The 25,765-nt window shown below is 39.4% G+C and overlaps 1 protein-coding gene and 5 long non-coding RNA genes across 10 annotated transcripts in view; 3 read left to right on the forward strand and 3 right to left on the reverse strand.

The window, feature by feature from the left end:
* Positions 1-1,522, reverse strand: part of LOC113683118 (cGMP-dependent protein kinase 1) — a 39,270-nt gene extending 37,748 nt beyond the window's left edge. For 3 of the 5 annotated variants that reach the window (XM_027200329.2, XM_027200327.2, XM_089198486.1), the window contains exons 1-2: positions 1,259-1,522; positions 940-1,102 (exon numbers count right to left, since the gene is read on the reverse strand). The gene's annotated coding sequence lies outside the window, so the exon portion shown is untranslated. The remainder of the gene's footprint in view (positions 1-939; positions 1,103-1,258) is intronic. The other 2 variants (XM_089198496.1, XM_089198487.1) reach the window with 1 other exon arrangement.
* Positions 1,523-5,314: 3,792 nt separating this feature from the next.
* On the reverse strand, positions 5,315-10,844 carry LOC149049679 (uncharacterized). Its single transcript, XR_016184467.1, has 2 exons — positions 10,718-10,844; positions 5,315-5,381 (listed from the first exon to the last, which is right to left on the reverse strand). It is a non-coding gene; the product is annotated as an uncharacterized LOC149049679 (long non-coding RNA).
* Positions 7,468-8,248, forward strand: LOC149049680 (uncharacterized). The gene is made up of 2 exons (XR_016184464.1): positions 7,468-7,911; positions 8,045-8,248. It is a non-coding gene; the product is annotated as an uncharacterized LOC149049680 (long non-coding RNA).
* LOC149049681 (uncharacterized) lies at positions 9,180-9,994 on the forward strand. Its single transcript, XR_016184463.1, has 2 exons — positions 9,180-9,660; positions 9,794-9,994. It is a non-coding gene; the product is annotated as an uncharacterized LOC149049681 (long non-coding RNA).
* Positions 10,845-12,930: 2,086 nt separating the features above from the next.
* On the forward strand, positions 12,931-13,705 carry LOC149049682 (uncharacterized). Its single transcript, XR_016184462.1, has 2 exons — positions 12,931-13,366; positions 13,500-13,705. It is a non-coding gene; the product is annotated as an uncharacterized LOC149049682 (long non-coding RNA).
* A 9,987-nt stretch (positions 13,706-23,692) lies between these two features.
* On the reverse strand, positions 23,693-24,496 carry LOC149049683 (uncharacterized). Its single transcript, XR_016184465.1, has 2 exons — positions 24,024-24,496; positions 23,693-23,890 (listed from the first exon to the last, which is right to left on the reverse strand). It is a non-coding gene; the product is annotated as an uncharacterized LOC149049683 (long non-coding RNA).
* Positions 24,497-25,765: the final 1,269 nt, after the last annotated feature.

The following is a 25,765-nucleotide window of genomic DNA, read 5'->3' on the forward strand; positions in this document are numbered from 1 at the left end:
TAGATTTTTCTCAGTTCGCGACTAGTTGGAGAGAAAATTTCAGCTGTTTTATGGCGAGCATATGTCTCCAATATAATTGACGCGGCAGCACTTGAGAATAAATGCGCATTTGACATAAGCTCGTGGTTTGGATGTCTTCTTAAAGTTACAGACCATAAAACGTGGAGAGATTCTTTAAACTGAAGCACAACAAAGAGAGCTTTGCGCTGTGTAAACAGCCTCTGAAACAATGTAAACTCTGCAGTTTACTTTAGTCTGTTCACCAAAGATGTAAGCTTGAAGCCGTATCGCGCGCCGGAAAGAAATTCATATATGATTTAGTTAGTGCCAAGACAAACATGATAATCTTACTAAAACTGTTCAACTTGGTTCCGTCTTATCTAACAAAGCATTAATAAGTTGATTATTGAATCAAAACATTGCTAATAACGGTTGGCTTGGAATCAACGATGGTGAATGTGATGATTTCTTTGCTTCGCAGTCTACGTTGTAATTCTTAATTTACCGTTGCGATCCACTCCACTCCGGCAAATTACTAAACTTGGTTATGGCTCCGACGAAACTCCTCCACAGAATATCAACGCAAGTATATGGTTTGACTGTAATTCAAGTGACCGTAAGGACGGACGCTCAAGAACGGCACGATTCCGAAGTAAACAAGCTCGATAGCCGTTCAGTAAGAGCTCGTTTAAGCTTTTCATTGATCAGTGTCACACAACTGACAAGAATGATAAATTGCAATTCACTTTTCATTTAAAATCCAGCAGACATCGTGACCGCAAAGTTTGTTAAGACAATTGACTGTAAGCCATAAGTCACTTACTGACTAGCGTCGATAGAAACCAAGTAACCCGTTGGATTTGCTTAAAGTATGGCTCAATATATCCCCAAAACCTCAACAAGAATTTAAACTGCCTTAAAAACTCGGCCATGACTCACCTCTGATAAAGAAAGGATTGTCAATCACAGTATTGTAGCGAACGGCTCTCTTCACTGAGATGGTGACTTCTTCCAATGAGACGAAGGCAGCTGTGCCTCGTAGAGGATACTGTTGGTGGTGTTACAAGTTGAAGCGGTGTATTTACGTGTGGTCAAATTAAGCCTCATGAATAAAAAATCACACGAAAGAAAACACTTCAAACTTAGCTGTGGTGTGACTCAATAAAAAAAAATCAAACTTTGATGCGACCACAAGGACAGCAATACATAGCTCTAAACTATAATGAGCTCGAAAGATTCCACAACAACGATACAATACCTCGTCTCTCTAGGAACCATCCTTTGAAAGCACTGGTTCCGTATCCTATTCTTGTTTGTCAGCTTTGCTCGAGGCGTTCTTTCGTTCTTATGTTTCAGTATTCAATGCTTAGGGCTATTTAACAGCCTGGTATGTTGATAGAAACCGAAAATAGCAGAGCATACCGCAAGTGGAAACAATCTGACACTGACCGCCACAAGACTTGGAAGTGACACGTTTTTTGTGGTGTTTGACAACTGACAAGCGCTCTCCGCTTCACTGCTCAGATGTTTGTATAATAATTTATTTAATTTCTCTTAAAAACAGAAAGGTTTTCATTATGCTATTGTTAGAGGGTGCTGACCCGCCGTCAAAACACTGAACGAGTGATTGGTAACCAAAGCTGGCCTGTGAAGTCTTGTTCCCGAGTATTCCAAGACATTAGACCGCCGGCGTTCGCAGTCAATTATTATCTCAATTGGATATCTTTACAATGAACCGACCCACCGCGCGTTTTACATTTTAGGAATTTTTATGAAGTCTATAATTATAGAGCCCTGAGAGTCTTTTCTTCGAAGAGTCGCAGAATGCGTCTCTTACCACGAAGGGGCGGATTTTGACAGAGACGCTCTCTGTTTTTCTTGCAATTTGTGCATCAGTTGTAGTGTTTTCTTTTTCACTTTTTTAAAACTTAGTCTGTTTATTCTACAGAAGATATACATGTTAACCGTGGAATGTGAAACAAAGCTGTTCGTAAATCCTTTGATTACAGTTCTTTTGTTGAAGTAATCGTTATACCGTGATTGGCCTTACATGTGCACGAAACTTGTGTCCAGTACAGCTCTGCCCGTATTTTCGTGACCTTCTCTGCATTCATGTTGACAGGCGTTGAAGTTTTCAGTCAAGAGAGCTCATCACCTTGAAAAGACCCTCCATTCTGCTGCTCTGTGATTGCACCAATTAGCCACAAGGCAAAACCTGACTCAATTCCCTTAGCTTTCTTTTCTGAAACAATGTAATATATTTGAGAACGTAACAATATTTCCAAGAACACCACAGGTACGTGCCATGCTAAGTTTATCATCGTGATGTGCGATTATTTTAAAAACAATTTGTTTCAGCCTGCACGTTTTCACCTTTTTAAAACTTATGCGTCACAAGCTTTAAAACACAAAAGTGACAAACAACCCAACAATCATTTAGTCAAGTCTGAAACATATCGATTGGTCACCTATATATTACTGTGTTCATTCTGATGTTATAGACAAATTGAAGTAATAGCTACAAATTTTTCGTCTCTTCCCCCCCGCTGCTCATAGCTTCCCCGCTTCTGTTTGTTTTTGGTATTTCTTCGCCGTAACACCTCTTCCTCTCCAATGTTTCTTTACTATTTCTCATACTGTAGCCTGACCAATCGGTTCTGTATCTCTGGAACGTACTGAAATTCGGCTTTACCTGGCGAATTTTGAGCTATACCCAAATTCAAGCAGCAAATCGCTCAGTCTGCGGGCTTATGTTCTCTTTGGGTGCCGCGATAAAGGAGTGTTGATAAGAAACCCAATTACTGCTTTGTATAATGTAAGAACGTGCAGGATTTCGATTGGGATTCAAACTACAAACTAAAAAAATCAAAAGTCATTCTCTGCCGATTTTGGACAAATCACAATGTGAAGTGAAACAAGCCCAAAGCAGACCAGAGCCCAGTTGTTCAAAGGCCGATTAGCCCGAACCCAGGGTTAAATTTTAATTCAGGTTTCTTTATTTCTTTGTCCAAAAGTCTTTTAGGGAAAATTTTCACTATTATTTTTAGAACATCCAATGATCAAATCGCAAGCAAAACGATTTGAACTGAATTTTCTCTTAAAGCTTTCAGACCTGAAATCAAATTTTACACTAACCCTGGATTACCTTAACCCAGCTTTGAACAACCCGGGCCAGGACTCCACTGAAAATTGCCCTACAAATGGTAGTAGCCACTCATTCAAGTCTGGGGAGGGAGGAGGCCCTTCTCCGTAAATTAACGTACTCTTAGAACGAATATACTATTTACTGGGATACCTGTGGTAGCCCAGTCATAAAATGCCTTTGTTTTTACTGGGATACCTGTGGTAGCCCAGTCATAAAATGCCTTTGTTTTTTGTCGTCTTTTTTTACTGGGATACCTGTGGTAGCCCAGTCATAAAATGCCTTTGTTTTTTTGTCTTTTTTACTGGGATACCTGTGGTAGCCCAGTCATAAAATGCCTTTGTTTTTTTGTCGTCTTTTTTTTTTTTTTTTTTTTTTTTCCTCCGCCACAAAATGGAAAAATTGCACAATAGTACCCAGAGGTCATTGGGCCCTCAACACCATGACAACTAACTGTGATCCAATGAGGTGTTCACATACTGATCACGCGTGTTATCCCTCAACACCATGACAACTAACTGTGATCCAATGAGGTGTTCACATGCTGATCACGCATGTTAGCTTGATGATGATTGACGTTGTCATGCACAGACAGGGCCGGGTCACATGACAAACACGAGATTTTGCTTATAAAACTCTTTGGTCAGTTGTTTTGTATTTCAACGTATTTGGATTGCGATTTCCTGGAGCATTATAGCGCAAACGCGCAAAATACTTACAGACGCATATACAAGTCGTATTAATCGCGGCTAATCCACACTGAAAGATGTTATTGAGCGGTAATTTTGGAACGGATTGAGTCGCGAACGCTTGAAAGCCATTAAAGCCTTGAATGCCTTGTATGCTAAGTATGCCAATGTCTTAGTTGAAAAACGTTCACTTGTTGTAAAAAGCAAAATCTGAAATCTGAAACCAAACTGCATATACTCTATGCAATCTATTGAACAACGCTACTACCGTGAGACTGAAGAACATAATTATTTGGGATGCAAACTGCTTGTGAAGAAAGACGACATGTTGGATTCACTTGATGGCAAGGAACGTAGCTACGATAACAGTACGAATGGTATTAATTTCACGATCAGAAAGGTGAATCTTATGTTCGTTTTCATTGAAGTTGTATGGATATTCTTTTTTAATAAATACGTGATCCAAAACCCCGTGTTTTTTTGTGTATAATGTTTTTATGTTCAATATTGTTTACGCAATTGTCTTGTCACAAGCGGCCTAAGCTCACGTCTCGAGAAAAAGCCAACGATTAATTCATGAACGCGTCACGCGTTGTGTGACTCGGTGTTAAGTTACGAGAGGAACTGCACGTACAGGGAACGAAGTACGGTCGATTTACAATGATACATATTTCGAAATATGAACATTTTTCTCGTAAAATCAATAAAACTTACTCATACCCTGTGTATCCGTTGTATTTTCTGGCGATTTCTGCCGTTTTAAGCTTGCCTTACCATCACTGTTGTTCACATCATCTACTTTTATTACGTTGATAAAATCTGTACAGACATCACACCAACCAACTCGCGCGCAAAGTAAGAAAACTGTATTAAAGGCTTGAAATAATACTGCGATCGATTTTCATCAAGAAATGGGCCAGGAATATTCCACAATAGTGCAAATAATCGTGAAGGCGGATTGCAGAAAAGCGATTGCGTGACGCTCGGTAAGCTGTAAGATGGCATGTTATTACGTACCAGACGTAAAAACTCTTCAGATTCTTAGTCTGCATTTTGTACCCACTCTGCAGTCTGCAGTCTATATTTTGTATCCGGTCTGCTGTCTGCATTTTGTACTAACAGGTATCCGTGGCACCAATACAGTTTATTTTTGGTTACATTTATTGCAAAACACACATAATCTACCACAAAATACCTGTGAGTGAGGTAATTTGACATTTTCGTTCTTTCCCACATAAATATTCTTCTCTCCTTTTGTAAGAATGCAGACATCACTCACAATGTTTCAAGTAATCCACCCACCCTAAAAAAAAGGAACTCTTGCACGCATAGCATGCCTATGTTTTGAAATAGGTGTATGCCCTTGGCCAGACTTGAGCGCACTAGTTCAGTATACTAATCCGACACCCGTAGTATCACTACGCTTGATTCCAAGGATCCAGTACCATCCAGGTATCCCAGTTACCCTGCTCACAGGGTCTAGTTACTGGGATACCTGTGGTAGCCCAGTCATAAAATGCCTTTGTTTTTTTGTCTTTTTACTGGGATACCTGTGGTAGCCCAGTCATAAAATGCCTTTGTTTTTTTGTCGTTTTTTTTTTTTTTTCCTCCGCCACAAAATGGAAAAATTGCGCAATAGTACCCAGAGGTCATTGGGCCCTCAACACCATGACAACTAACCGTGATCCAATGAGGTGTTCACATGCTGATCACGCATGTTATCTTGATGATGATTGACGTTGTCATGCACGGACAGGGCCGGGTCACATGACGAGCACGAGATTTTTGCCCATAAAACTATTTTGTCAGTCGTTTTGTATTTCAACGTGTTTGGATTACGATCATCTGGAGCAATATGGCGCAAACGCTCAAAATACTTATAGACGCATACACAAGTCGTATTGTTCGCGGCCAATCCACACAAAAAGAAGTTATTGAACAGTAATTTTGGAACGGACTGAATCGCGAACGCTTGAAAGCCATGAAAGCATTGAATGCCTTGTATGTCTTGTATGCTAAGTATGCCAATGTCTTAGTTGAAAACGTTAACTCGTCGTAAAAAGCAAAATCTGAAATCTGAAACCAAACTGCATATACTCTATGCAATCTATTGAACAACACTACGACCGTGAGACTGAAAAACAAAATTCAAATGGGTGCAAACTGCTTGTGAAGAAAGACGCCATGTTGGATTCACTTGATGCTAGGGAACGTAGCTACGGTAACAGTGCGAATGGTATTAATTTCACGATCAGAAAGGTGAATCTTATGTTTGTTTTCATTGTAGTTGTATGGATATTCTTTTTTAATAAATACATGATCCAAAATCCCGTGTTTTTTGTGTATAATGTTATTATGTTAAGTATTGTTTACGCAATTGTCTTGTCACAGGCGACCCAAGGTCACGTCTCGAGAAAGAGCCAACGATTAATTCACGAACGCGTCACGCGTTGTGTGACTCAGGAATAGTTATGCTAGGAACCGTTGAAAATTTGAACACGTTATAAGGAATAGTATAAGGAACGAAATATGGTCGATTTACAACGATAAATTTAATTTTATTTTCTGCGTATCCGTTGTAGTTTCTGGCGATTGTTGCCGTTTTAAGCTTGCTTTACCATCACTATTATTCACGTCATCTACTTTTATTACATTGGTAAAATCTGTACAGACATCACACCAACCAACTATGTTGAAGGCTTGAAATTATATTACGATCGATTTTCGTCAAGAAATGGGCCAGGAATTTTCCACAATAGTGCAAATAATCGTGAAGGCTGATCGCGGAAAAGCGATTGCGTGACGCTCGGTAAGCTGTAAGATGACATGTTATTATATATATACCAGACGTAAAAACTCTTCAGATTTTCAGTCTGCATTTTGTATCCACTCTGCAGTCTATATTTTGTATCTGGTCTGCAGTCTGCTGTCTACATTTTGTACTAACAGGTATCCGTGACACCAATAAAGATTATTTTTGGTTACATTTATTCGCACACACATAATCTGCCACAAAATACCTGTGTGTGAGGTAATTCGACATTTTCATTCTTTCCTGCGTTAATAATCTTCTTTCCTTTTGTAACAATGTTGACCACTTACAATGTTTCAAGTAATCCACCCACCCTACAAAAAACAACTCTTGCATGCATAGCATGCCTATGTTTTGAGACAGGTGTATGCCCTTGGCCAGACTTGAGCTCACTATTTCAGTATACTAGTCCGACACGCGTAGTATCACTACACTTGATTCCAAGGATCCAGTACCATCCAGGTATCCCAGTTACCCTGCTCACAGGGTCTAGTTACTGGGATACCTGTGGTAGCCCAGTCATAAAATGCCTTTGTTTTTTTGTCGTCTTTTTTTTTTTTTTCCTCCGCCACAAAATGGAAAAATTGCGCAATAGTACCCAGAGGTCATTGGGCCCTCAACAGCATGACAACTAACTGTGATCCAATAAGGTGTTCACATGCTGATCACGCGTGTTATCCCTCAACAGCATGACAACTGCGATCCAATGAGGTGTTCACATGCTGATCACGCGTGTTATCTTGATGATGATTGACGTTGTCATGCACAGACAGGGCCGGGTAACATGATGAATCACGAGATTTTGCTTATAAAACTCTTTGGTCAGTTGTTTTGTATTTCAACGTATTTGGATTGCAATCTCCTGGAGCATTATGGCGTAAACGCGCAAAATACTTACAGACGCATATACAAGTCGTATTAATCGCGGCTAATCCACACTGAAAGATGTTTTTGAGCAGTAATTTTGGAACGGATTGAGTCGCGAACGCTTGAAAGCCATGAAAGCCTTGAATGCCTTGTATGCTAAGTATGCCAATGTCTTAGTTGAAAAACGTTCACTTGTTGTAAAAAGCAAAATCTGAAATCTGAAACAAAACTGCATATACTCTATGCAATCTATTGAACAACACTACTACCGTGAGACTGAAGAACAAAAATATAATGGATGCAAACTGCTGGTGAAGAAAGACGACATGTTGGATTCACTTGATGGCAAGGAACGTAGCTACGATAACAGTACGAATGGTATTAATTTCACGATCAGAAAGGTGAATCTTATGTTTGTTTTCATTGTAGTTGTATGGATATTCTTTTTTAATAAACACTTGATCCAAAACCTTGTGTTTTTTTGTGTAAAATGTTGTTATGTTAAATATTGTTTACGCAATTGTCTTGTCACAGGCGGCCCAAGCTCACGTCTCGAGAAAAAGCCAACGTTTAATTCATGAACGTGTCACGCGTTGTGTGACTCGGTGTTAAGTTACGAGAGGAACTGCACGTTATAAGGAATAGTACAGGGAACGAAGTATGGTCGATTTACAACGATACATATTTCAAAATATGAACATTTTTCTTGTAAAATCAATAAAACTTACTCATACCCTGTGTATCCGTTGTATTTTCTGGCGATTTCTGCCGTTTTAAGCTTGCTTTACCATCACTGTTATTCACGTCATCTACTTTTATTACGTTGGTAAAATCTTTACAGACATCACACCAACCAACTCGCGCGCAAAGTAAGAAGACTATGTTGAAGGCTTGAAATAATATTGCGATCGATTTTCATCAAGAAATGGGCCAGGAATATTCCACAATAGTGCAAATAATCGTGAAGGCGGATCGCAGAAAAGCGATTGCGTGACGCTCGGTAAGCTGTAAGATGACATGTTATTATATACCAGACGTAAAAACTCTTCAGATTCTTAGTCTGCATTTTGTACCCACTCTGTAGTCTGCAGTCTATATTTGTATCCGGTCTGCAGTCTGCTGTCTGCATTTTGTACTAACAGGTATCCGTGGCACCAATACAGTTTATAACACATAATCTACCACAAAATACCTGTGAGTGAGGTAATTCGATATTTTTGTTCTTTCCCACATTAATATTCTTCTCTCCTTTTGTAAGAATGTAGACATCACTCACAATGTTTCAAGTAATCCACCCAACCTACAAAAAAATAACTCTTGCATGCATAGCATGCCTATGTTTTGAAATAGGTCTATGCCCTTGGCCAGACTTGAGCGCACTATTTCAGTATACTAGTCCTACACCCGTATTATCACTACACTTGATTCCAAGGATCCAGTACCATCCAGGTATCCCAGTTACCCTGCTCACAGGGTCTAGTTTTTTTTTGTTTTTTTCCTCCGCCACAAAATGGAAAAATTGCGCAATAGTACCCAGAGGTCATTGGGCCCTCAACACCATGACAACTAACTGTGATCCAATGAGGTGTTCACATGCTGATCACGCGTGTTATCTAGATGATGATTGACGTTGTCATGCACGGACAGGGCCGGGTCACATGACGAACATGAGATTTTTGCTCATAAAACTATTTTGTCAGTCGTTTTGTATTTCAACGTAATTGGATTACGATCATCTGGAGCATTATGGGGCAAACGCTCAAAATACTTTTAGACGCATACGCAAGTCGTATTGTTCGCGGCTAATCCACACAAAAAGATGTTATTGAGCGGTAATTTTGGATCGGACAGAATCGCGAACGCTTGAAAGCCATGAAAGCATTGAATGCCTTGTATGTCTTGAATGCCAAGTATGCCAATGTCTTAGTTAAAAACGTAAACTCGTTATAAAAAGCAAAATCTGAAATCTGAAACCAAACTGCATATACTCTATGCAATCTATTGAACAACACTACTACCGTGAGACTGAAGAACAAAACTCAAATGGATGCAAACTGCTAGTGAAGAAAGACGTCATGCTGGATTCACTTGATGCCAGGGAACGTAGCTACGATAACAGTGCGAATGGTATTAATTTCACGATCAGAAAGGTGAATCTTATGTTTGTTTTCATTGTAGTTGTATGGATATTCTTTTTTAATAAATACGTGATCCAAAACCCTGTGTTTTTTTGTGTATAATGTTATTATGTTAAATATTGTTTACGCAATTGTTTTGTCACAGGCAGCCCAAGGTCACGTCTCGAGAAAAAGCCAACGATTAATTCATGAACACGTCACGCGTTGTGTGACTCGGTGTTAAGTTACGAGAGGAACTGCACGTTATAAGGAATTGTACAGGGAACAAAATATGGTCGATTTACAACGATAAATATTTCGAAATATGAACATTTTTCTCGTAAAATCAATAAAACTTACTCATACCCTGTGTATCCGTTGTATTTTCTGGCGATTTCTGCCGTTTTAAGCTTGCTTTACCATCACTATTATTCACGTCATCTACTTTTATTACGTTGGTAAAATCTGTACAGACATCACAACAACCAACTTGCGCGCAAAGTAAGAAGACTATATTGAAGGCTTGAAGTAATATTGCGATCGATTTTCATCAAAAAATAGGTCAGAAATATCTCACAATAGTGCAAATAATCGTGAAGGCGGATCGCAGAAAAGCGATTGCGTGACGCTCGGTAAGCTGCAAGATGACATGTTATTATATATTAGACGTAAAAACTCTTCAGAGTCTTAGTCTGCATTTTGTATGCAGTCTGCAGTCTATTTGTATACAAATACAGTTTATTTTTGGTTACATTTATTCGCAAAACACACATTATCTACCACAAAATACCTGTGAGTGAGGTAATTCGACATTTTCGTTCTTTCCCACATTAATAATCTTCTTTGCTTTTGTAAGAATGTAGACATCACTCACAATGTTTCAAGTAATCCAGCCACCCTACAAAAAAGTAACTCTTGCATGCATACCATGCCTATGTTTTGAAATAGGTGTATGCCCTTGGCCAGACTCGAGCGCACTATTTCAGTATACTAGTCCGATACCCGTAGTATCACTACACTTGATTCCAAGGATCCAGTACCATCCAGGTATCCCAGTTACCCTGCTCACAGGGTCTAGTTACTGGGATACCTGTGGTAGCCCAGTCATAAAATGCCTTTGTTTTTTTGTCGTCTTTTTTTTTTTTTTTTTTTTTTTTTTCCTCCGCCACAAATTGGAAAAATTGCGCAATAGTACCCAGAGGTCATTGGGCCCTCAATACCATGACAACTAACTGTGATCCAATGAGGTGTTCACATACTGATCACGCGTGTTATCCCTCAACACCATGACAACTAACTGTGATCCAATGAGGTGTTCACATGCTGATCACGCGTGTCATCTTGATGATGATTGACGTTGTCATGCACAGACAGGGTCGGGTCACATGACAAACACGAGATTTTGCTTATAAAACTCTTTGGTCAGTTGTTTTGTATTTCAACGTATTTGGATTGCGATCTCCTGAAGCATTATAGCGCAAACGCGCAAAATACTTACAGACGCATATACAAGTCGTATTAATCGCGGCTAATCCACACTGAAAGATGTTATTGAGCGGTAATTTTGGAACGGATTGAGTCGCGAACGCTTGAAAGCCATGAAAGCCTTGAATGCCTTGTATGCTAAGTATGCCAATGTCTTAGTTAAAAAACGTTCGCTTGTTGTAAAAAGCAAAATCTGAAATCTGAAACCAAACTGCATATACTCTATGCAATCTATTGAACAACGCTACTACCGTGAGACTGAAGAACATAACTATAGGGGATGCAAACTGCTTGTGAAGAAAGACGACATGTTGGATTCACTTGATGGCAAGGAACGTAGCTACGATAACAGTACGAATGGTATTAATTTCACGATCAGAAAGGTGAATCTTACGTTTGTTTTCATTGTAGTTGTATGGATATTCTTTTTTAATAAATGCGTGATCCAAAACCCTGTGTTTTTTTGTGTATAATGTTGTTATGTTAAATATTGTTTACGCAATTGTCTTGTCACAAGCGGCCCAAGCTCACGTCTCGAGAAAAAGCCAACGATTAATTTATGAACGCGTCACGCGTTGTGTGACACGGTGTTAAGTTACGAGAGGAACTGCACGTTATAAGGAATAGTACAGGGAACGAAGTATGGTCGATTTACAACGATACATATTTCGAAATATGAACATTTTTCTCGTAAAGTCAATAAAAATTACTCATACCCTGTGTATCCGTTGTATTTTCTGGCGATTTCTGCCGTTTTAAGCTTGCTTTACCATCACTGTTGTTCACATCATCTACTTTTATTACGTTGATAAAATCTGTACAGACATCACACCACCCAACTCGCGCGCAAAGTAAGAAGACTATATTGAAGGCTTGAAATAATATTGCGATCGATTTTCATCAAGAAATGGGCCAGGAATATTCCACAATAGTGCAAATAATCGTGAAGGCGGATCGCAGAAGAGCGATTGCGTGACGCTCGGTAAGCTGTAAGATGACATGTTATTATATACCTGACGTAAAAACTCTTCAGATTCTTAGTCTGCATTTTGTACTTACTCTGCAGTCTGCAGTCTATATTTTGCATCCGGTCTGCAGTCTGCTGTCTGCATTTTGTACTAACAGGTATCCGTGACACCAATACAGTTTATTTTTGGTTACATTTATTCGCAAAACACACATAATCTACCACAAAATACCTGTGAGTGAGGTAATTTGACATTTTCGTTCTTTCCCACATTAATATTCTTCTCTCCTTTTGTAAGAATGTAGACATCACTCACAATGTTTCAAGTAATCCACCCACCCTACAAAAAAGGAACTCTTGCACGCATAGCATGCCTATGTTTTGAAATAGGTGTATGCCCTTCGCCAGACTTGAGCTCACTATTTTAGTATACTAGTCCGACACCCGTAGTATCACTACACTTGATTCCAAGGATTCAGTAACATCCAGGTATCCCAGTTACCCTGCTCACAGGGTCTAGTTACTGGGATACCTGTGGTAGCCCAGTCATAAAATGCCTTTGTTACTGGGATACCTGTGGTAGCCCAGTCATAAAATGCCTTTGTTTTTTTGTCTTTTTTTTTTTTGTTTTTTTCCTCCGCCACAAAATGGAAAAATTGCGCAATAGTACCCAGAGGTCATTGGGCCCTCAACACCATGACAACTAACTGTGATCCAATGAGGTGTTCACATGCTGATCACGCGTGCTATCTTGATGATGATTGACGTTGTCATGCACGGACAGGGCCGGGTCACATGACGAACACGAGATTTTTGCTCATAAAACTATTTTGTCAGTCGTTTTGTATTTCAACGTAATTGGATTACGATCATCTGGAGCATTATGGGGCAAACACTCAAAATAGTTTTAGACGCATACGCAAGTCGTATTGTTCGCGGCTAATCCACACAAAAAGATGTTATTGAGCGGTAATTTTGGATCGGACAGAATCGCGAACGCTTGAAAGCCATGAAAGCATTGAATGCCTTGTATGTCTTGAATGCCAAGTATGCCAATGTCTTAGTTAAAAACGTAAACTCGTTGTAAAAAGCAAAATCTGAAATCTGAAACCAAACTGCATATACTCTATGCAATCTATTGAACAACACTACTACCGTGAGACTGAAGAACAAAACTCAAATGGATGCAAACTGCTAGTGAAGAAAGACGTCATGCTGGATTCACTTGATGCCAGGGAACGTAGCTACGATAACAGTGCGAATGGTATTAATTTCACGATCAGAAAGGTGAATCTTATGTTTGTTTTCATTGTAGTTGTATGGATATTCTTTTTTAATAAATACGTGATCCAAAACCCTGTGTTTTTTTGTGTATAATGTTATTATGTTAAATATTGTTTACGCAATTGTTTTGTCACAGGCAGCCCAAGGTCACGTCTCGAGAAAAAGCCAACGATTAATTCATGAACACGTCACGCGTTGTGTGACTCGGTGTTAAGTTACGAGAGGAACTGCACGTTATAAGGAATTGTACAGGGAACGAAATATGGTCGATTTACAACCATAAATATTTCGAAATATGAACATTTTTCTCGTAAAATCAATAAAACTTACTCATACCCTGTGTATCCGTTGTATTTTCTGGCGATTTCTGCCGTTTTAAGCTTGCTTTACCATCACTATTATTCACGTCATCTACTTTTATTACGTTGGTAAAATCTGTACAGACATCACAACAACCAACTCGCGCGCAAAGTAAGAAGACTATATTGAAGGCTTGAAGTAATATTGCGATCGATTTTCATCAAGAAATAGGTCAGGAATATCTCACAATAGTGCAAATAATCGTGAAGGCGGATCGCAGAAAAGCGATTGCGTGACGCTCGGTAAGCTGCAAGATGACATGTTATTATATATTAGACGTAAAAACTCTTCAGAGTCTTAGTCTGCATTTTGCATGCAGTCTGCAGTCTATATTTTGTATCCGGTCTGCATTTTGTACTAACAGGTATCCGTGGCACAAATACAGTTTATTTTTGGTTACATTTATTCGCAAAACACACATTATCTACCACAAAATACCTGTGAGTGAGGTAATTCGACATTTTCGTTCTTTCCCACATTAATAATCTTCTTTCCTTTTGTAAGAATGTAGACATCACTCACAATGTTTCAAGTAATCCAGCCACCCTACAAAAAAGTAACTCTTGCATGCATACCATGCCTATGTTTTGAAATAGGTGTATGCCCTTGGCCAGACTCGAGCGCACTATTTCAGTATACTAGTCCGATACCCGTAGTATCACTACACTTGATTCCAAGGATCCAGTACCATCCAGGTATCCCAGTTACCCTGCTCACAGGGTCTAGTTTTTTTGTCTTTTTTTTTTTGTTTTTTTCCTCCGCCACAAAATGGAAAAATTGCGCAATAGTACCCAGAGGTCATTGGGCCCTCAACACCGTGACAACTAACTGTGATCCAATGAGGTGTTCACATGCTGATCACGCGTGTTATCTAGATGATGATTGACGTTGTCATGCACGGACAGGGCTGGGTCACATGACGAACACGAGATTTTTGCTCATAAAACTATTTTGTCAGTCGTTTTGTATTTCAACGTGTTTGGATTACGATCATCTGGAGCATTATGGGGCAAACGCTCAAAATACTTTTAGACGCATACGCAAGTCGTATTGTTCGCGGCTAATCCACACAAAAAGATGTTATTGAGCGGTAATTTTGGATCGGACAGAATCGCGAACGCTTGAAAGCCATGAAAGCATTGAATGCCTTGTATGTCTTGAATGCCAAGTATGCCAATGTCTTAGTTAAAAACGTAAACTCGTTGTAAAAAGCAAAATCTGAAATCTGAAACCAAACTGCATATACTCTATGCAATCTATTGAACAACACTACTACCGTGAGACTGAAGAACAAAACTCAAATGGATGCAAACTGCTAGTGAAGAAAGACGTCATGCTGGATTCACTTGATGCCAGGGAACGTAGCTACGATAACAGTGCGAATGGTATTAATTTCACGATCAGAAAGGTGAATCTTATGTTTGTTTTCATTGTAGTTGTATGGATATTCTTTTTTAATAAATACGTGATCCAAAACCCTGTGTTTTTTTGTGTATAATGTTATTATGTTAAATATTGTTTACGCAATTGTTTTGTCACAGGCAGCCCAAGGTCACGTCTCGAGAAAAAGCCAACGATCAATTCATGAACACGTCACGCGTTGTGTGACTCGGTGTTAAGTTACGAGAGGAACTGCACGTTATAAGGAATTGTACAGGGAACGAAATATGGTCGATTTACAACGATAAATATTTCGAAATATGAACATTTTTCTCGTAAAATCAATAAAACTTACTCATACCCTGTGTATCCGCTGTATTTTCTGGCGATTTCTGCCGTTTTAAGCTTGCTTTACCATCACTATTATTCACGTCATCTACTTTTATTACGTTGGTAAAATCTGTACAGACATCACAACAACCAACTCGCGCGCAAAGTAAGAAAACTATATTGAAGGCTTGAAGCCTATCGTAATATTGCGATCGATTTTCATCAAGAAATAGGTCAGGAATATCTCACAATAGTGCAAATAATCGTGAAGGCGGATCGCAGAAAAGCGATTGCGTGACGCTCGGTAAGCTGCAAGATGACATGTTATTATATATTAGACGTAAAAACTCTTCAGAGTCTTAGTCTGCATTTTGTATGCAGTCTGCAGTCTATATTTTGTATCCGGTCTGCATTTTGTACTAACAGGTATCCGTGGCACAAATACAGTTTATTTTTGGTTACATTTATTCGCAAAACACACATTATCTACCACAAAATACCTGTGAGTGAGGTAATTCGACATTTTCGTTCTTTCCCACATTAATAATCTTCTTTCCTTTTGTAAGAAAGTAGACATCACTCACAATGTTTCAAGTAATCCAGCCACCCTACAAAAAAGTAACTCTTGCATGCATACCATGCCTATGTTTTGAAATAGGTGTATGCCCTTGGCCAGACTCGAGCGCACTATTTCAGTATACTAGTCCGATACCCGTAGTATCACTACACTTGATTCCAAGGATCCAGTACCATCCAGGTATCCCAGTTACCCTGCTCACAGGGTCTAGTTTTTTTTTTTTTTTCCTCCGCCACAAAATGGAAAAATTGCGCAATAGTACCCAGAGGTCATTGGGCCCTCAATACCATGACAACTAACTGTGATCCAATGAGGTGTTCACATACTGATCACGCGTGTTATCCCTCAACTCCATGACAACTAACTGTGATCCAATGAGGTGTTCACATGCTGATCACGCGTGTTATCTTGATGATGATTGACGTTGTCATGCACAGACAGGGCCGGGTCACATGACAAACACGAGATTTTGCTTATAAAACTCTTAGGTCAGTTGTTTTGTATTTCAACGTATTTGGATTGCGATTTCCTGGAGCATTATAGCGCAAACGCGCAAAATACTTACAGACGCATATACAAGTCGTATTAATCGCGGCTAATCCACACTGAAAGATGTTATTGAGCGGTAATTTTGGAACGGATTGAGTCGCGAACGCTTGAAAGCCATGAAAGCCTTGAATGCCTTGTATGCTAAGTATGCCAATGTCTTAGTTGAAAAATGTTCACTTGTTGTAAAAAGCAAAATCTGAAATCTGAAACCGAACTGCATATACTCTATGCAATCTATTGAACAACGCTACTACCGTGAGACTGAAGAACATAGCTATAAGGGATGCAAACTGCTTGTGAAGAAAGACGACATGTTGGATTCACTTGATGGCAAGGAACGTAGCTACGATAACAGTACGAATGGTATTAATTTCACGATCAGAAAGGTGAATCTTACGTTTGTTTTCATTGTAGTTGTATGGATATTCTTTTTTAATAAATACGTGATCCAAAACCCTGTGTTTTTTTGTGTATAATGTTGTTATGTTAAATATTGTTTACGCAATTGTCTTGTCACAAGCGGCCCAAGCTCACGTCTCGAGAAAAAGCCAACGATTAATTTATGAACGCGTCACGCGTTGTGTGACTCGGTGTTAAGTTACGAGAGGAACTGCACGTTATAAGGAATAGTACAGGGAACGAAGTATGGTCGATTTACAACGATACATATTTCGAAATATGAACATTTTTCTCGTAAAATCAATAAAACTTACTCATACCCTGTGTATCCGTTGTATTTTCTGGCGATTTCTGCCGTTTTAAGCTTGCTTTACCATCACTGTTGTTCACATCATCTACTTTTATTACGTTGATAAAATCTGTACAGACATCACACCAACCAACTCGCGCGCAAAGTAATAAGACTATATTGAAGGCTTGAAATAATATTGCGATCGATTTTCATCAAGAATTGGGCCAGGAATATTCCACAATAGTGCAAATAAATAAATAATTGCAGAAAAGCGATTGCGTGACGCTCGGTAAGCTGTAAGATGACATGTTATTATATACCAGACGCAAAAACTCTTCAGATTCTTAGTGTGCATTTTGTACCCACTCTGCAGTCTGCAGTCTATATTTTGTATCTGGTCTGCAGTCTGCTGTCTGCATTTTGTACTAACAGGTATCTGTGGCACCAATACAGTTTATTTTTGGTTACATTTATTCGCAAAACACACATAATCTCCCACAAAATACCTGTGAGTGAGGTAATTCGACATTTTCGTTCTTTCCCACATTAATATTCTTCTCTCTTTTTGTAAGAATGTAGACATCACTCACAATGTTTCAAGTAATCCACCCACCCTACAAAAAAGGAACTCTTGCACGCATAGCATGCCTATGTTTTGAAATAGGTATATGCCCTTGGCCAGACTTGAGCGCACTATTTCAGTATACTAGTCCGACACCCGTAGTATCACTACACTTGATTCCAAGGATCCAGTACCATCCAGGTATCCCAGTTACCCTGCTCACAGGGTCTAGTTTTTTTTTTTTTTTTTTCCTCCGCCACAAAATGGAACTAGACCCTGTGAGCAGGGTAACTGGGATACCTGGATGGTACTGGATCCTTGGAATCAAGTGTAGTGATACTACGGGTGTCGGATTAGTATACTGAAATAGTGAGCTCAAGTCTGGCTAAGGGCATACACCTATTTTAAAACATAGGCATGATATGCATGCAAGAGTTATTTTTTGTAGGGTGGGTGGATTACTTGTGGTCTACATTCTTACAAAAGGAAAGAAGAGTATTAACGTGGAAAAGAACGAAAATGTCGAATTACCTCACACACAGGTATTTTGTGGTAGATTATGTGTGTTGTGCGAATAAATGTAACCAAAAGTAAAATGTATTGGTGCCACAGATACCTGTTAGTACAAAATGCAGACAGCAGACCGGATACAAAATATAGACTGGAGACTGCAGAGTGGGTACCAAATGCAGACTGAGAATCTGAAGAGTTTTTACGTCTGGTAAATAATAACATGTCATCTTACAGCTTACCGAGCGTCACGCAATCGCTTTTCTTCGATCAGCCTTCACGATTATTTGCACTACTGTGGAAAATTCCTGGCCCATTTCTTGATGAAAATCGATCGTAATATAATTTCAAGCCTTCAATATACTCTTCTTATTTTGTGCGCGAGTTGGTTTGTGCGATGTCTGTACAGATTTTATCAACGTAATAAAAGTAGATGATGTGAATAACAGTGATGGTAAAGCAAGCTTAAAACGGCAGAAATCACCAGAAACTACAACGGATACACAGTTCGCGACTCAATCCGGTCCAAAATTACCGCTCAATAACATCTTTTAGTGTGGACTGGCCGCGAACAATACGACTTGTGTATGCGTCTGTAAGTATTTCGAGCGTTTGCGCTATAACGCTTCAGGTGATCGTAATCCAAACACGTTGAAATACGAAACGACCGACAAAAGAAAATCTCGTGCTCGTCATGTGACCCGGATCTGTCCATGCATGACAACGTCAATCATCATAAAGATAACACGTGATCAGCATGTGAACATCTTCACCCTCATTGGATCACAGTTAGTTGTCATGGTGTTGAGGGCCCAATGAACTCTGGGTACTATTGCGCAATTTTTCCATTTTGTGGCGGAGGAAAAAACTAGACCCTGTGAGCAGGGTAACTGGGATACCTGGATGGTACTGGATCCTTGGAATCAAGTGTAGTGATACTACGGGTGTCGGATTAGTATACTGAAATAGTGAGCTCAAGTCTGGCTAAGGGCATACACCTATTTTAAAACATAGGCATGATATGCATGCAAGAGTTATTTTTTGTAGGGTGGGTGGATTACTTGTGGTCTACATTCTTACAAAAGGAAAGAAGAGTATTAACGTGGAAAAGAACGAAAATGTCGAATTACCTCACACACAGGTATTTTGTGGTAGATTATGTGTGTTGTGCGAATAAATGTAACCAAAAGTAAACTGTATTGGTGCCACAGATACCTGTTAGTACAAAATGCAGACAGCAGACCGGATACAAAATATAGACTGGAGACTGCAGAGTGGGTAAAAAATGCAGACTGAGAATCTGAAGAGTTTTTACGTCTGGTAAATAATAACATGTCATCTTACAGCTTACCGAGCGTCACGCAATCGCTTTTCTTCGATCAGCCTTCACGATTATTTGCAATATTGTGGAAAATTCCTGGCCCATTTCTTGATGAAAATCGATCGTAATATAATTTCAAGCCTTCAATATACTCTTCTTATTTTGTGCGCGAGTTGGTTTGTGTGATGTCTGTACAGATTTTACCAACGTAATAAAAGTAGATGATGTGAATAACAGTGATGGTAAAGCAAGCTTAAAACGGCAGAAATCACCAGAAACTACAACGGATACACAGTTCGCGACTCAATCCGGTCCAAAATTACCGCTCAATAACATCTTTTAGTGTGGACTGGCCGCGAAACGATACGACTTGTGTATGCGTCTGTAAGTATTTCGAGCGTTTGCGCTATAACGCTTCAGGTGATCGTAATCCAAACACGTTGAAATACGAAACGACCGACAAAAGAAAATCTCGTGCTCGTCATGTGACCCGGATCTGTCCATGCATGACAACGTCAATCATCATAAAGATAACACGTGATCAGCATGTGAACATCTTCACCCTCATTGGATCACAGTTAGTTGTCATGGTGTTGAGGGCCCAATGACCTCTGGGTACTATTGTGCAATTTTTCCATTTTGTGGCGGAGGAAAAAAAAAAAAGACTAGACCCTGTGAGCAGGGTAACTGGGATACCTGGATGGTACTGGATCCGTGGAATCAAGTGTAGTGATACTACGCGTGTCGGACTAGTATACTGAAATAGTGCGCTCAAGTCTGACCAAGGGCATACACCTATTTCAAAACATGGGCATGCTATGCGTGCAAGAGTTCCTTTTTTGTAGGGTGGGTGGATTACTTGAAACATTGTGAGTGATGTCTACATTCTTACAAAAGGAGAGAAGAATATTCATGTGGGAAAGAACGAAAATGTCGAATTACCTCACTCACAGGTATTTTGTGGGAGATTATGTGTGTTTTGCGAATAAATGTAACCAAAAATAAACTGTATTGGTGCCACGGATACCTGTTAGTAAAAAATGCAGACAGCAGACTGCAGACCGGATACAAAATATAGACTGCAGACTGCAAAGTGGGTACAAAATGCAGACTAAGAATCTGAAGAGTTTTTACGTCTGGTATATTATAACATGTCATCTTACAGCTTACCGAGCGTCACGCAATCGCTTTTCTGCAATCCGCCTTCACGATTATTTGCACTATTGTGGAATATTCCTGGCCCATTTCTTGATGAAAATCGATCGCAATATTATTTCAAGCCTTCAATATAGTCTTCTTACTTTGCGCGCGAGTTGGTTGGTGTGATGTCTGTACAGATTTTATCAACGTAATAAAAGTAGATGATGTGAACAACAGTGATGGTAAAGCAAGCTTAAAACGGCAGAAATCGCCAGAAAATACAACGGATACACAGGGTATGAGTAAGTTTTATTGATTTTATGAGAAAAATGTTCATATTTCGAAATATGTATCGTTGTAAATCGACCATACTTCGTTCCCTATACTATTCCTTATAACGTGCAGTTCCTCTCGTAACTTAACACCGAGTCACACAGCGCGTGACGCGTTAATGAATTAATCGTCTTTTACTCGAGACGTGAGCTTGGGCCACTTGTGACAAGACAATTGCGTAAACAATATTTAACATAACAACATTATACACAAAAAAACACTGGGTTTTGGATCACGTATTTATTAAAAAAGAATATCCATACAACTACAATGAAAACAAACGTAAGATTCACCTTTCTGATCGTGAAATTAATACCATTCGTACTGTTATCGTAGCTACTTTCCTTGCCATCAAGTGAATCCAACATGTCGTCTTTCTTCACAAGCAGTTTGCATCCCATATAGCTATGTTCTTCAGTCTCGCGGTAGTAGCGTTGTTCAATAGATTGCATAGAGTATATGCAGTTTGGTTTCAGATTTCAGATTTTGCTTTTTACAACAAGTGAACGTTTTTCAACTAAGACATTGGCATACTTAGCATACAAGGCATTCAAGGCCATCATGGCTTTCAAGCGTTCGCGACTCAATCCGTTCCAAAATTACCGCTCAATAACATCTTTCAGTGTGGATTAGCCGCGATTAATACGACTTGTATATGCGTCTGTAAGTATTTTGCGCGTTTGCGCCATAATGCTCCAGGAGATCGCAATCCAAATACGTTGAAATGCAAAACAACTGACTAAAGAGTTTCATGAGCAAAATCTCGTGTTCGTCATGTGACCCGGCCCTGTCTGTACATGACAACGTCAATCATCATCAAGATAACATGCGTGATCAGCATGTGAACACCTCATTCGATCACAGTTAGTTGTCATGGTGTCGAGGGATAACACGCGTGATCAGTATGTGAACACCTCATTGGATCACAGTTAGTTGTCATGGTATTGAGGGCCCAATGACCTCTGGGTACTATTGCGCAATTTTTCCATTTTGTGGCGGAGGAAAAAAAAAAAAAAAACGACAAAAAAACAAAGGCATTTTATGACTGGGCTACCACAGGTATCCCAGTAACTAGACCCTGTGAGCAGGGTAACTGGGATACCTGGATGGTACTGGATCCTTGGAATCAAGGGTAGTGATACTACGGGTGTCGGATTAGTATACTGAAATAGTGAGCTCAAGTCTGCCTAAGGGCATACACCTATTTTAAAACATAGGCATGATATGCATGCAAGAGTTATTTTTTGTAGGGTGGGTGGATTACTTGTGGTCTACATTCTTACAAAAGGAAAGAAGAGTATTAACGTGGAAAAGAACGAAAATGTCGAATTACCTCACACACAGGTATTTTGTGGTAGATTATGTGTGTTGTGCGAATAAATGTAACCAAAAGTAAACTGTATTGGTGCCACAGATACCTGTTGGTACAAAATGCAGACAGCAGACCGGATACAAAATATAGACTGGAGACTGCAGAGTGGGTACAAAATGCAGACTGAGAATCTGAAGAGTTTTTACGTCTGGTAAATAATAAGATGTCATCTTACAGCTTACCGAGCGCCACGCAATCGCTTTTCTTCGATCAGCCTTCACGATTATTTGCACTATTGTGGAAAATTCCTGGCCAAAAGAAAATCTCGTGCTCGTCATGTGACCCGGACCTGTCCATGCATGACAACGTCAATCATCATCAAGATAACACGTGATCAGCATGTGAACATCTTCACCCTCATTGGATCACAGTTAGTTGTCATGGTGTTGAGGGCCCAATGAACTCTGGGTACTATTGCGCAATTTTTCCATTTTGTGGCGGAGGAAAAAAAAAAAAAAAACTAGACCCTGTGAGCAGGGTAACTGGGATACCTGGATGGTACTGGATCCTTGGAATCAAGTGTAGTGATACTACGGGTATCGGACTAGTATACTGAAATAGTGCGCTCGAGTCTGGCCAAGGGCATACACCTATTTTAAAACATAGGCATGGTATGCATGCAAGAGTTACTTTTTTGTAGGGTGGCTGGATTACTTGAAACATTGTGAGTGATGTCTACATTCTTACAAAAGGAAAGAAGATTATTAATGTGGGAAAGAACGAAAATGTCGAATTACCTCACTCACAGGTATTTTGTGGTAGATAATGTGTGTTTTGCGAATAAATGTAACCAAAAATAAACTGTATTTGTGCCACGGATACCTGTTAGTACAAAATGCAGACCGGATACAAAATATAGACTGCAGACTGCATACAAAATGCAGACTAAGACTCTGAAGAGTTTTTACGTCTAATATATAATAACATGTCATCTTGCAGCTTACCGAGCGTCACGCAATCGCTTTTCTGCGATCCGCCTTCACGATTATTTGCACTATTGTGAGATATTCCTGACCTATTTCTTGATGAAAATCGATCGCAATATTACTTCAAGCCTTCAATATAGTCTTCTTACTTTGCGCGCGAGTTGGTTGTTGTGATGTCTGTACAGATTTTACCAACGTAATAAAAGTAGATGACGTGAATAATAGTGATGGTAGAGCAAGCTTAAAACGGCAGAAATCGCCAGAAAATACAACGGATACACAGGGTATGAGTAAGTTTTATTGATTTTACGAGAAAAATGTTCATATTTCGAAATATTTATCGTTGTAAATCGACCATATTTCGTTCCCTGTACAATTCCTTATAACGTGCTCGTAACTTAACACCGAGTCACACAACGCGTGACGTGTTCATGAATTAATCGTTGGCTTTTTCTCGAGACGTGACCTTGGGCTGCCTGTGACAAAACAATTGCGTAAACAATATTTAACATAATAACATTATACACAAAAAAACACAGGGTTTTGGATCACGTATTTATTAAAAAAGAATATCCATACAACTACAATGAAAACAAACATAAGATTCACCTTTCTGATCGTGAAATTAATACCATTCGCACTGTTATCGTAGCTACGTTCCCTGGCATCAAGTGAATCCAGCATGACGTCTTTCTTCACTAGCAGTTTGCATCCATTTGAGTTTTGTTCTTCAGTCTCACGGTAGTAGTGTTGTTCAATAGATTGCATAGAGTATATGCAGTTTGGTTTCAGATTTCAGATTTTGCTTTTTACAACGAGTTTACGTTTTTAACTAAGACATTGGCATACTTGGCATTCAAGACATACAAGGCATTCAATGCTTTCATGGCTTTCAAGCGTTCGCGATTCTGTCCGATCCAAAATTACTGCTCAATAACATCTTTTTGTGTGGATCAGCCGTGAACAATACGACTTGCGTATGCGTCTAAAAGTGTTTTGAGCGTTTGCCCCATAATGCTCCAGATGATCGTAATCCAATTACGTTGAAATACAAAACGACTGACAAAATAGTTTTATGAGCAAAAATCTCGTGTTCGTCATGTGACCCGGCCCTGTCCGTGCATGACAACGTCAGTCATCATCTAGATAACACGCGTGATCAGCATGTGAACACCTCATTGGATCACAGTTAGTTGTCATGGTGTTGAGGGCCCAATGACCTCTGGGTACTATTGCGCAATTTTTCCATTTTGTGGCGGAGGAAAAAAACAAAAAAAACTAGACCCTGTGAGCAGGGTAACTGGGATACCTGGATGGTACTGGATCCTTGGAATCAAGCGTAGTGATACTACGGGTGTCGGATTAGTATACTGAAATAGTGCGCTCAAGTCTGGCCAAGGGTATACACCTATTTCAAAACATAGGCATGCTATGCGTGCAAGAATTCCTTTTTTGAAGGGTGGGTGGATTACTTGAAACATTGTGAGTGATGTCTACATTCTTACAAAAGGAGAGAAGAATATTTATGTGGGAAAGAACGAAAATGTCGAATTACCTCACTCACAGGTATTTTGTGGTAGATTATGTGCGTTTTGCAATAAATGTAACCAAAAATAAACTGTATTGGTGCCACGGATACCTGTTAGTACAAAATGCAGACAGCAGACCGGATACAAAATATAGACTGCAGACTGCAGAGTGAGTACAAAATGCAGACTAAGAATCTGAAGAGTTTTTACGTCTGGTATATAATAACATGCCATCTTACAGCTTACCGAGCGTCACGCAATCGCTTTTCTGCAATCCGCCTTCACGATTATTTGCACTATTGTGGAATATTCCTGGCCCATTTCTTGATGAAAATCGATCGCAATATTATTTCAAGCCTTTAATACAGTCTTCTTACTTTGCGCGCGAGTTGGTTGGTGTGATGTCTGTACAGATTTTATCAACGTAATAAAAGTAGATGATATGAACAACAGTGATGGTAAAGCAAGCTTAAAACGGCAGAAATCGCCAGAAAATACAACGGATACACAGGGTATGAGTAAGTTTTATTGATTTTACGAGAAAAATGTTCATATTTCGAAATATGTATCGTTGTAAATCGACCATACTTCGTTCCCTGTACTATTCCTTATAACGTGCAGTTCCTCTCGTAACTTAACACCGAGTCACACAACGCGTGACGCGTTCATGAATTAATCGTTGGCTTTTTCTCGAAACGTGAGCTTGGGCCGCTTGTGACAAGACAATTGCGTAAACAATATTTAACATAACAACATTATACACAAAAAAACACAGGGTTTTGGATCACGTATTTATTAAAAAAGAATATCCATACAACTACA

This window comes from Pocillopora damicornis, chromosome 2, assembly GCF_964200805.1.
Source record: "Pocillopora damicornis chromosome 2, jaPocDami1.2, whole genome shotgun sequence".
NCBI classification, from domain to species: domain Eukaryota; kingdom Metazoa; phylum Cnidaria; class Anthozoa; order Scleractinia; family Pocilloporidae; genus Pocillopora; species Pocillopora damicornis.